This window comes from Ornithorhynchus anatinus, chromosome 12, assembly GCF_004115215.2.
Source record: "Ornithorhynchus anatinus isolate Pmale09 chromosome 12, mOrnAna1.pri.v4, whole genome shotgun sequence".
Classification (NCBI taxonomy): domain Eukaryota; kingdom Metazoa; phylum Chordata; class Mammalia; order Monotremata; family Ornithorhynchidae; genus Ornithorhynchus; species Ornithorhynchus anatinus.
In genome coordinates, this window is record NC_041739.1 from 18,913,079 (window position 1) to 18,926,734 (window position 13,656).

General features: G+C 39.7%; 1 long non-coding RNA gene across 1 annotated transcript; it reads right to left on the bottom strand.

Moving 5' to 3' along the window:
* Positions 1-549: 549 nt before the first annotated feature.
* On the bottom strand, positions 550-10,760 carry LOC120638725. The gene is made up of 2 exons (XR_005660615.1): positions 10,649-10,760; positions 550-669 (listed from the first exon to the last, which is right to left on the bottom strand). It is a non-coding gene; the product is annotated as an uncharacterized LOC120638725 (long non-coding RNA).
* Positions 10,761-13,656: the final 2,896 nt, after the last annotated feature.

Here is a 13,656-nt window from a genome sequence, read left to right on the forward strand (position 1 = left end):
CCCGCGGTCCTGGAACGCCCTCCCTCCTCACCTCCGCCAAACTGATTCTCTTTCCCTCTTCAAAACCTTACTTAAAAATCACCTCCTCCAAGAGGCGTTCCCAGACTGAGCTCCTCTTCCCCCTCTACTCCCTCTGCCATCCCCCCTTTACCTCTCCGCAGCTAAAGCCTCATTTTCCCCTTTTCCCTCTGCTCCTCCACCTCTCCCTTCCCATCCCCACAGCACTGTACTCGTCCACTCAACTGTATATATTTTCGTTACCCTATTTATTTTGTTAATGAATTGTACATCGCCTTGATTCTATTTAGTTGCCATTGTTTTTACGAGATGTTCTTCCTCTTGACGCTGTTTAGTGCCATTGTTCTCGTCTGTCCGTCTCCCCCGATTAGACTGTAAGCCCGTCAAACGGCAGGGACTGTCTCTATCTGTTGCCGACTTGTTCATCCCAAGTGCTTAGTACAGTACTCTGCACATAGTAAGCGCTCAATAAATACTATTGAATGAATGAATGAATGAATGAAAGGGAAAGTAGTCAGGGAGGCAGCAAAATTCTACATTGGTATTATACCTTTATTGATTAATTGTTAGTTGTCTTCCTGCCCAGGCTGTAGGATCCTTACAGATAAGGATGGACTTCAATTTATATCTTCTTTTTATAATTCCAAGCACCTAAAAGAGTCATGTTCATAATATCCCATCAATCATTTTAGTAACCACAATCATCATTATTATTGAATCTGTGGGGCTGAAAGGGACTTTAATAGGAAGTTATCTATCCAAATTCTCCTGCTCATTCCAGCAGTTTATAGGGATGGATTTTCCAACAGAATTATCAATGAAATCCATCAAACTAGAATATATATATGATATAATGTATATTACTCATCTTCTACTTGGATAACCATATAGATGTATCAATGGATATATAAAGAGTTTCCTTCTTTTTCCAGACAAATCCCATTTCATGAATTGAGGCAAAAATCAGTCCTGTGATCTGTCTTTGGTGATGAATTGGTAAGCAAAATAGAGAAAAAAAGATTGGCAAGAATTATCCTTGGAGCCTCCTATCCATCCAAAGACAGCCAGTCTGGGTTTCTCCACCACAAGCAGGGCATTCTACAAAGTTAGGAAATGGAGAGATCACTCTCTTCAGTGAGCTCTTATCCTCAAAATAAATTGGTTCCCAGGACTGATTGGGAAGAGGGAAAGGAGAAGCCTGTTTGACATTAGGAAACTATGTGAGATCTCAGTTGTAGCGAGAAACAGCCTGGTGAAGGGGAAATAGCATAGACCTGGGAGTCTAATCCCTAATCTGTCACTCGCCCACTGGGCAAATCACTTAACTTCTCTGTCCTTCAGTTTCCTCAACTTAAAATGAAGATTCAGTGTCTGTTCTCCCCCCAACATTTAGACTGTGAACCCCATGTGGGTCAGGGACTGTGTCTGACCTAATTAACTTGTATCTACCCCAGCACTCAGAACAATGCTAGACACATAATAAGTATATAACATATAAAATAATAATAATAATGGTAATAGTAATGAGCTCTGAGACATATAACAATGTTCAGCACTCCACTAAGTACCTGGCATGAGGTATTTTCTGCTCCTATTTTTTTTTAAAACAGCAGCCTATTCAACTGGAAAATTCAAAAATTTGAGATTACAAAATCAGGGTCTAGGTTCTCTATGAGAGTATTGCGCTTTCAAAATGTTAAAACTACTGCTGGGTCCAATGGGCCATGAAAAAGAAAAAAAGACCATAATATTTACTACATGTTTCTTCTCACCTCAATATTGATTTCAAAAATGAATCTCCCTTCTACAAAAGTAACTGAGGCTGCCTATGCAAAATCAATCAAGCAGGTCTTATGGACCTCCAGCATGAGCTTCTTCTTTGAAACCACAGGTTACTTTAAGTATGTGAGCAAACTATGTTTCTGGCTAACCTGTATTCACAGAATAGTGGTCTCCGCTGGAAAAAAAAAATTGCTCTTAGCAATCCTCTGTTAGAACGGAGATCGGGTATTTTGGAAAAGTCTCAAAATGAACTCATTCCACAATAATGCACAAGGGGAAGGAAGAGCGTGACCAGTTGCCAAGGAGATTACAGTGAGGGGCAGATTAAAAGATAGCTGTGTCCCATGAAGCTATGATTTTCATCACTCTGCCCTTGCTGCAAAAGGCATCTTCTCCTAAGCAACTACTCAGAAATAAGATTTAAGGATAACAATGACAAATGGCTCACATTCAAGTTCATCTTTCATATAAATCTACCCCAAAATTCTTTAGGAATTTTAGTAAATCAAATGAATTACCAACTTTAAACATATTTAGTCCTCTGTGTCTGATACACAGTTTTCTCAGGATGAGCCTTCAAGATACGCAGTGTTGATGATCGCAATTTTAACCAAACAATGGAAGAACCTGATTCCTAATCACAGCATCAATTAAAGCATTAAGGAAGAACATAATTATCTAAATTAGATTTTAGCTAGGATTCTTAGACAACCAAGAAAAATTATCTTCTTAAATGTCAAGTGAGCCAGTTCCTTCTCTTTCTAAATAAATCAAGTCACAATACAATTAATACTTCAATAGTAATTGAAGTATTGGTTGATTTATTGATTGAGTCAGTGTCTCTAAGATCTCTCTCCTCCTTGGCAGTCTCACATTTCCTCCTGCCCTCAAGACAAAATGTCTTGCCAAAACCTCCAATAACGTGTCCATCAGTCAATCAATGGTATTTATTGATAGCTGACTGTTTGCAGACCACTGTATTAAGCGCTTGGGAGAATACAATACCCAAGGTTGCCCACAACAAGCTTAGAGTCTAGAGGGAGAGGCAGGCATTAGTATAATTTATAATGTAAAGTTTATAATTTAAAATAGAAAATTTATGTCCAAAATGGAACTCATCATCCTACCCAAATCTCATCCTCCCCCTGACTCGCCTACTACTCATAACCTAACACCACCATCCTCTGTCTTACAAGCCCATAAATCCATGGCATTATCCTTCTACCTTAACATCTCCAGAATCTGCCCTTTCCTATCCACCCAAACTACTACCATGCTGATGCAGAGCATTTATTTCTGCCTTCACTATTGCAATGGCCTCTTAGCTGACCTCCCTGCAGCCTGGCCCTTCCCTCTCCAGTCCATGCTTCACTCTACTTCCCAGATCATTTTTCTTAAAAAAACAGCAACAACAAAATAATGCATCTCCCCATTCCTCAAAAACCTCCAACAGTAGCCCAACCAGCTCCATATCAAACAGAAACTCCTTACCACTGGTTTTAAAGCACTCAATTAGCTCTTTCCCACCTACCTTATGTCACATCTCCTACTTTAACCCAGTGTACCCTTTACACAGTTTGATATTCCAGCACTCATGTAAATATCTTTACATTCTACTATTTCTCCTAATTTATTTTAATAGCTGTGTCCCCCATGGACTGAAGTCTCCTTATGGACAGAGTTAGATCTACCAACTCTATTGTATAGAACTTTTCCAACTTTTCAGTAGTGTTCCACACAATAAGTACCATTGACTCATCAGGAAATGAGATCTTAGGTGCTCATTATTATTATCTTAATTAATCACAGTGGAACATGCAGATCTAGAACATACAATTGTTTTTCCTACCCCTTCCACTGACAGGCACTCAAAACTTATTTTATCATTTAAAGCAATCAGAGTTCTTTTCAGAAAGCGACAATATGCTCAGCAAGGAATTATTGGCAAGACAAGCAAAAAAATGACTACACTGGAATGACTTTCAGCTCCCCTCCTCCTGACGATAGATTTCTTTACCCTCCATGACAAAGAAAAATTGTCATTTAGATTTGATTTAAGTACCTCCATTGTAAATTAGAGTGTTTGTTCCCCCACATTGTACCTGCTAAGAGTGGAAATATAGCTTTCACTATAATTAAATGTTGAGTAATTAAAAAGAAATGCAAATAGATATAGCTCAGGGGAATCTATGTATACTGAGTCAAACTATCTGGATTAGGGAATTAGCCACCTGTGTGCCTCAATAAATGTGTTTAAAGATTATGAGCACCATTCTCCCAATGCCTCTCTTGTGCTAGCTAGACACTTTGGGAGAAGCATTAACTCTTTCAGACCATAATAGGGCTGAAAGTTGCACAACAGTGGTTGTCCAACTAAGAAACAATGTACCAAATGGTTCCCTCCTGGTCTGAGAGCATTAAAGTTTCTTCTAACGGTTCCACCTTATTTCCAGGGAGTGTTCTTGGGCACTGAGAGAACTGGATGCATGAAGATTAATGTTCATATGACTTTAAGAAGCACTCGCGATTATGGTGAAATGTATTCACGGTGTGCTTCTTGTGTTTTAATGGAGTCATGCTGTTGTTGCTAGAGTTGACAGGAGACTAGGATTCAACTCTGAAATCAAAGTATCTAGAATCTTTTTCAGATTGTGGGAAAAGCTACCATAATCCAAGACTTCTCAGATTGTCTGGGCTGGCTGGCTGGCTAGGAGATGGAGGCAACTCGGAAGCAGTTGCTGGTTCCACCATTTAGACAGTGAGTCAGTCCATGGAACACCACAAAGTAGAATGGCTGACTCTTACAAAGTGCTACTGCTTCCTTCCTATTTCTTCCTCACCCTCTCTCCCCTCATAAAAGATGTCTGCTGGTGGTTGAAATATCACTACAATTCTGAAGATCATAGATTAATAATACTGGTCTGCAAGCAGGGTCAAACTTTGGGCATGGTTCATTGAGCCAATTGCCCCAGAATCTTCCATTTAAGTTCCTTGAGAGCAGGGGATGTGCATTGTGGGCAGGGACTGTGTCTGTTACATTGTCATGTTGTACTCTCTCAAGTGCTTGGAACAGTGCTCTGCACACAATAAGTGCTCAATAAATATGATTGATTGATTTTTATCTTAGCCGCACTCTTTCAAGTGCTTAATAGAGGGGATAACCATTATTGGGCATCCGCTTGTTGTGGCGAACTGAACTGGATACTTGGGAAGTACAGAATAAAAACAAAGACTGCCCACAAGGAGTTTCTATTTCTAATAATATGGTGCTCTGTATTCCGTGGATGCTCAATAAATGTTATTGTTTGATTGATTCAGACCTACTCCTCCCTGAAAGCAGGCTTCTCAGTCTGGGACCATATCAATCTCTAAAACCAGTGGCTCTTGGGCTCAGTTCATGAATGAAGGATGGTTTAAGGAAAAGAATGTACTGTACCTATTTTTGGTAAGTAGTTCCACCTCTTAAATCCCTTTCTGTTCCCTTCTTGAGCCCAGTAATGACAGCTCCACCTAGGCCAATCTGCTCCAGCATGAGACTGCTTAGACACAGCTCTGTCTGCAAGCACATGAATTTGGTGGCAAGCTGCTCTCCATCTCATTAAGTACAGGTAAGGAGGAATGGACTAAAGTTATGAGGTGAGGAATTCAACTCCCTCTGGGAGTGGAGATTTAAGGCTGGAATTGATTGCAATCAGGCTGTGGTCTCCTTCCCTTTACTGTCTTTAACACTGGGAGAGATAACCAAAATCCAGAAGACTTTAGTTTAGCCCTACCTAGAAACAGGTAGGTCCTTTCAGCCCTTGTGACATATTTGCCACTGTGCCTCTGTCATTTCTATATCCTGATCACATACAGACATGTCTGGATCCAAGACTGTTGGAGTGGCAAGGTGGCAACCACAGCGAGAAGCTGGTCCCCAGCTTTGGGGGGGTTCAACAGTTTGGGGAAGCCAGTTAGGATTTTCCAAGTTGTACCGCTACCCTACAGCTCTTCCCAACCCGCCCCCACAATCTCCCTGCTTATACAAATGACTACCACTGCAGTCACCACTGCTGCCTCTGGCTCTGCTCCCACAGCATCAATTTGTCATGAATCCAATTTTAAGATGTGTAGTGTACTTTGGTTTGTTAAAGTACAAAGGGAAGGTGAAACTCAAGGAGAAAATAAAGTTGTTAATCATTTCGGGTCAGTGAATATGATCATTAATAGGGATTTCTCCAATGACTCTTTTAGAATACTGTTTCATCACTTAGCATTTATACAGCTCTTTTCAATCACAAAATGCTTTTCAATCACTCTTAATAGTTATTTCTCCTATAAACCTGTGAGCTTGGTCAGCACTATTATCCCTACTTTGTTTTTGGAAACACTTAATATTTTCAGACTGCAATAATAGATGATTATATTATAATAACTTAATTACAAAAGCAGATAACCTTACCAATTTAAGGAAAGTCACTTGCCAATATTAACACAATGTGGTTTATTCAAATTTAATTGTTATAAAACCACAAATGTATAATCTCATTATAATTTCCTCTGCTCCTCCTCCTCTCCCCAACTTTCTCCCTCTGCTCTACCCACCTCCCTACAACACAGCACTTGTGTATATATGTACATATTTATTATTCTATTTATTTTATTAATAATGTGTATATATCTATAATTCTATTTATTTACATTAATGCTATTGATGCCTGCATACTGGTTTTTATGTCTGTCTCCCCTTTATAGAATGTGAGCCCATTTTTGGGTAGGGATGGTCTCTGTTGCTGAATTGTACTTTCCAAGCGCTCAGTACAGAGCTCTGCATACCGTAAGCACTTAATAAATATGACTAAATGAATGAAATAGGGAAATTTGTGACCAGAAAGCTTACATTAGTGATTTATGGAGTGTTTGGTAGATAATCGCTAGGGCAATGATTAATGTCATATTATTTTGACATATTATTTGTCTTACTTCATTAAAAAAAATAATAATAATGCTGGTATTTGTTAAGCGCTTACTATGTGCAGAGCACTGTTCTAAGCGCTGGGGTAGATACAGAGTAATCAGGTTGTCCCATGTGAGGCTCACAGTTAATCCCCATTTTACAGATGAGGTAACTGAGGCACAGAGAAGTTAAGTGACTTGCCCACAGTCACACAGCTGACAAGTGGCAGAGATGAAGTCATATTTTTTCTTGTCACTGTGTTAAAGCAAAAATATGCTGATGGTTGTATTTTCTTCCAGAGAATGATACTCTAAAACAAGTGAATTTGCTAGTCACCCCTAAAGGCAAACTTAAAAGACTTATCTCTTTTGACTCCCAGAATGCATATGGAACTGGAGCTCTGGAAATAATAATGTATGGTTCTTCTAATTGTCCTGGTATTAAGATATCTGCTCACCTGATCTTTGCCAATCTCACTTCTCAACTACCATAGCCTGTTAGATTTTTGTATATTAGGAAGACTAATCCCTTATGGTTAGATAAGCCCAAAGGAGGAAAAGACCATCATTTCCTATTTAATTTTTCACATTCATTTTCATTTTAATGAATCTCCTCAGAAAGAGCAACGTTGGCCGTTTTCCTAATGCCTACTCAGGACTGTAAAGTTCAGAGTCTTCACTTTCCAAGCAATTAACAAATCATTATACCTAGCAGGCCCCCTGCACTGCCCCAACTTCATAAACATATAAAAGATACTCTAAGCAGAGTAAGCATTGAAACCAGCCATGAAAATGATTACTGCTTTAAGTGGAACATATTTGACCAGCTGCCACTCTACTTCTCAGGAAAATCTAAAGTTATCCAGCTAACTTCAATAGACTAAAAAGAATCACTATCCATCATAGTTGCCTAGGACCGCTTTGATTTTATCTGTACTTATGCCAGTACTGTGATTACTCCAGCCTTGCTTTTTACAGATGTTCCATTACACTGCACTGTTTTGTTGTGCATTAATGTAGGGATACAATCTCGCACCAGAGACCAGTTGGGTTAAAAAAACCACAAAATTTACAACATGACATTGTTGTGGTGGGGCACCAGTCAGAAGTGCTGCTGCCCAAATACCAAAACTTGTTCTGACCATTTAAATTCATGTTCAAGCATCTACCAGGGCCACTGAATTTCTGCAAAAATAAAAACAGATTTTGTCATTACTTTGTAGGCCATTTTGGCACATACATACATACACACACACACACACAACACACATGCTTCTGCTGAATACTTTTAATGTAGAAAAGCATGTAAAAGTATGCACGAGACTTTATGGAAAGTTTTTGATATAATGTTAGACTACTCGAATATCATTGCTAATGTTTATGGGTTGTCATTAAAAACATTATTGCATTTACATATAATTCATTTTGACCAACTTCGTATTTCTAATCTAGAGGAAGAGTAGATGCTGTATTCCCTTCCCCCTCTTGGCCCTGCCTGGGGTTACCTGCTCTGCCTCCCCAGAGAACCATTCTTCAAGTTTTTCCCCTACCCTATTTCCCTCGCCATCATAGCATTTAGAAATGTTTCCTCAATTCCCTGCAGCTCCAGTGCACCTCCTTTAAACTGTCCATACCCCTGAGGCTACTGCCACAAAGGAGATTCGTACTGTAAGGTTGTAACTGATGCGTTGCAAAGCTGAAACGGGGTAGATTTAGAAATGATGCAAATGCCATTCATTGTAAATCAAAGTGTCATAAGTCAAGGGCTGGCCTTACATATCTCCAAAGTATAAGAACAGCATCTGTAACCAGACACAGTCCTAAAGAAACCCTAAGAGGAGTGACCACAGGGGCAGATTTGTGGAATCCCATGGGAGTCCATTGCCTGAAATGAGCTCTGCCAATTATTTGCTGTGTAAACTTGGGCGTCACTAAACTTCTTGGTGCCTCAAGTTCCCTCAACTGCAAAATGGGTATTAAATACCTGTTCTCCCTCTTACTTAGAGTGGGAGCCCCATTAATTAACTTGTACTTACCCCAGTGCTTAGAACAGTGCTCGAGACATAGTAAGTGCTTAATGAGTACCATAAAAAAAGACATCACAGTAAGAATCTGGGTTTCAGAATGGATGGAACTAAATGGAACTGCTTTTAATCAATGTTCTTTCTCCCCTTTAGTTCTAAATATTTGTCCTACATTCCCTGTTTAAAGTAACCACTAAATGTGCATTATGTTTTCAGTAATTACCAATCCATTTTAAGTTCCATGCTAGTGAACACTAAGAGTAGTAATTTCATAGAGAAAGCCAGAAAATCCACAGCATCAAGAGACTCAACCCAGTTCTTTTCAGCAACACTATGGGAAATTGGTCCAAATTGGTGAGTGGTAACAATTAGAAAAGAGATTCCTTTTGCAAGGAAGAGCATAATATAGCTGTAAGAAAAGCTAAGAATGCTGTTTTCCAAAACAAGCCTGGTGGTTAGGCAGAGTCTGATTTTATTTCTGAGTACAGGCCAAAAGTAGGTTCTCACAGTCATTCCTACCTTCTCTCATGCTCCCTATGGCCCAGACTTAAAATGCTCTGGGACCTAAAAGATGTTTAATGCACTCCACCTCTCCTCCACCTCTCCTTCCTGTTCTCTGTTTGATTTTCCAAGGAAATGCTGGCCACAGCCCCATCTGACGTATCAAATGGCAGGTTGAAGGCACATCACTTGTGTGATGTGAAATTTGAAAATTGAAAATTTGAAACTTGTGAAATTTCAGATTCATTTTGTTTCTTCTAAGGGTTTAAATAAGATAAATCATAATATTTCTCATTTTTATGTGGGGTCTTTGCCCAGGTTCCCTTTTCCATGGCAGGTACAGTTATGAGGGAGGTCACATGTCATTGATGGCATACACAGGCACCCAGTATTCCCGCTGGGACCATCACAACACGTGCCATTCGGGAAGTAATTATTTGGTTAGCATTTTCACTGCCAGTCTATCCAAATTTGTTACAGCAATCAGTTAAATGCCCTCAGGCAGCAGAGGAGAGTTCCTCCCCACCCCCACAAAATAACATTAGAAAAATTGTTTCCATTTCTACCCGAATGTCTATTTTGAGAAAATGATGGAGCTGTAGAAGTATAACCTTTTGAATTAATACTCTTGACTTTCCATGTTCCTATTCAATTACATGAGTACATTTTCTTGATGTATCCAGTCAATGGAAATGTTACATCAATGTTCCTACTATAATTTATATGTTGTTTCAGTGGAGCAATTGTAGGAAATAAGCCACCACGAAAAGCCTTTTCGAAAAGACTGTGCACAATTAGATACCTTATGTGTTAAGTACAGTATTTATAAATGAAATTCCTAATAGAACAGCTCATAGAAGGTGGGTTTTGGCCCATTTTAAATGCACACCAGAATATTTCAGCTTTGGACTGAATTCTCAGAAAGTTTCATTATGTGACTTTGGAACTTAGAGGTTAATAACCAATCAGCCATTCAATGAGTTTCTATCTGCATATACGTATACCCTCTTTCTATACATATACCTGACTAGTATATATGGATGAGTGTCTGTGCAGGTCATTTATCAACCTCTCAGTATTAAAGTCAGATTCAGAAATGGGGTGGGGGGGGGAAGCAGGGAGATAGAGCTATTTGGCTGTCCTTCATGTTTAAAGAATTGAGGTAAAATACTATCTTGTGTGCAGATGTGGCTATAAAGACCACTATGTGACTGACATTCCATGCTATACTGTGCACACAAAAATAGTCTTTTTCCTGTTTGTTATTCTCAGAACCTCTACCAGATGCTGGACTAGACCGTCTGCAGCTGTTATCTGCCATCAGTGAGCTGCAGTCCCATATTGTTAGAAACGATGTTTGACAATGTCCTTAAAAACAGATGTCCTACCTTCTCTGCTTGTGCACGCTCCATTCAGTTTAGCCCAAAACAGTTATTCGGGTATCCTACTTCATCTCTTTTCCTCCTGCATTCTCCCAACCAAGCTACACTTGAGATGATCATCACATTAAAGCTAGGAAATAAAATGCAATAGTCAGCCATGCAGCCAGGGTGAAATTGTCCCCACAGTCCAAACTATACCCGGACTCCCTCTAAACTAAGGATTCTCACAGGTTTCAGGACCACCCAACAGCTACTAGATATGTTCCTCCCAACAGGGAGTTTTCAGACTTAACTAAAGGGCATAAGAGAAACACAGTTAAGTTTTTCTGGACAGAGAGTTCCTCAGCAAATTGGCGGCCTTTTTGTTGTGCAACTCATTTTGCTTTGAAAAAAAAATACAGAAAACTACAAGCTTGCACATGCTGAACTTAGTCTTCAGGGAGACAAAGTGCCTTTGGCAAGTTGGAAGAATATCAGTTTGTGATTAAAAGTTTATGATCCTTTTACACTTCCCATCACCCGGCCAAAGTAAATCTCCAGAGGGCTGTCTCACAAAATCTGTATTTTGTGTGAGCAACCTTTACCCTATGAAAAACTGTTCATCGCTGATTCAGTCCAGGTTGCTATGATAGCTGCATCTCCTACCCCCACCATCACTGCCTTCTTGTCGTCCACCATCCCCCACTCAACTTGCTATATAGGCTTTGCTTTTGACTGTCATATCTTAAAGAGAATAGCAAAACAAAACCTGATTTTGTTTTCCTGGAGAACAGTCTTACCCTGATGGTGCATTTACAAAGCAGCCAAGATACCAGAGCACTTACGCATGTGTATTTTGCCTATTACCTGCTCTCCACCTTTTCACTCATTCATCTAACTACTGCTGTCCTGGCCCTATAGTTAAAGGAGGTTTGGGGGGCTGGCGGGGGAGAGCCAGCTGCTCTCCCTCCTGCTCAGCTGCTGGGAATGACCTTGTATATAAACACCAGATTGAGCCCTTTTTTATGATTATCAGAATAAAAATGGCCATGTCATAACACATTCACTAGGGTTTGCTCCCACTTAAAAGAGATGTTTTAATGTTGCAGATGCCTGACTACTATTACCCGAAGCACCTACCTCCTAATGGTCATCCAGTGATTAGTAGCTTGAACTAGTTGAAAGAGCACAGATCTGGGAGTCAGAGGGCCTGGGTTATAATCCCAGCTCTGCCCACTGCTTGCTGTGTGACCTTGGACAATTCACTTAACTTTTCTGTGCCTCAGTTTCCTCAACTGTGAAATGGGGATTAAACCCTTCTCACTTTTAAATTGTGAGCCCTGTGTGGGACAGGGACTGTGTCCACCCTGGTAAACTTGTATCTATCCCAGCGCTTATAACAGTGCTTGAAACATAGAAATCACTTAAATGCCATGAAAAAAATCACCACACTGGAGGGCTTCTGGGTTTTCTCATCAATCTTTCTGCTTTACAGGCAGTTCTCGACTTGAAGCATTTCTGGTTATGACAAACAGCATGCACCACATTTCTATATGTACATCATTTAAAATTTGCAGGGGACTGGTTTTAACTTCATAACACTACCCTTTGTGGCACCAGGTCCAAGGGGACAGGTCTTGTTGGGGATTAGAGAAGAAGGAGTTTTAAAAGGGCAGGGGGAAAAAAAGTCACCAGGAAAGGTCAACCCATCCATTGTACTTCTAATGAAGTAAAAAACTTAGCTATCCTATCATGAAACCTCTGGGTTTGAATCCCAGCTCTGCCACTTATCTGCTGTGTGATCTCGGGCAAGTCACTTCACTTCTCTATGACTCAGTTACCTCATCTGTAAAATGGGGATTGAGACTGTGAGCCCCATTTGGGACATGGATTGTGTCCAATGCAATTTGCTTGTATCCACCCCAGTACTTGTAGAGTTCCTGGCACATTGTAAGCACTTAAATATCATAATTATTATTGTTATTAATACACATGTCTTAAGGTAGGTATAAGACTCATCTATAATAAAATATGCAGTTCTGGGTACTTTGGGTAAACCTAAGGTTCCTGACTTTGGTTCAGGAATCAATCCTGCCCACTTACATTATTCCTAGGAGAATATCTTTTCACTTAAAGATGCCAATTTCACAAATTAATTTTGTCATAAGTCCGAGGGTCTTCCTGTATTTAGACCTTAAGCACATTTGCCCTCTATTCCCCCACTCCTGCTTCCAAGGATTTTTCCACACCATCCCAGATGCTTGGGATGTAATGAGAATAGTCCCAAAATAAACTCAATGGCTTCCCATTCTCCTCCATCAAATCAACATTTCTCTTTCTGGGAGACTCAGTATCCATAGAGGGCTTTGACCAAAAAAACACTTTATGAATTCTGAAACTATGGGTCTCCTGTGATCTCCTTAGTTTGGGTTGTACCTCTTCTGGCAAAGAGAAGTCAAATACCACCTAGCCCAGGGAAGGGAAAAGCTGTGGTGATAACTCTACCCCAGCACTTAGTATGATGCCTGGCACATAGTAAGTGCTTAACAAATACCAATTAAAAAAAAAACTCTGCTTCACTCTATTAGAAGAAATTTAATCTCTAGGTGCTTCTAAGATGTCAGCTAAGAAAAGGAAAAGGAAAAGTGGACCAACAATGAAGTTTAAATAGCTGAAAAACATGAACAAGAAAATCAAAACTCTTTAGCAGAATGTGATTAGGTATATGGATGTATTTCTGCAGATTCAGAATTCCTAGTAGTTATATGCTGAGGAAAACAAGAAGCCTAATGCACTGAATACTATTCCTGACTACTGTTAGCTTCCATAATGAGAAAGGGGGTGGCTGGCAGTTGTTTATCTCTTGATGCCTCTGTCAAGGCTCCCTTTTCTAATCTATTGCAACCTTTTCTCTTTTTTTTAAACCTGCCAGTCTTTTCCATATAAAATGACTAAGTAAACAAGACTGAGTCAACTATTAAGCTGTAATACACTCAGATCTTTCCAATTCTGAAGGATCATTTGAAAGCAATTTA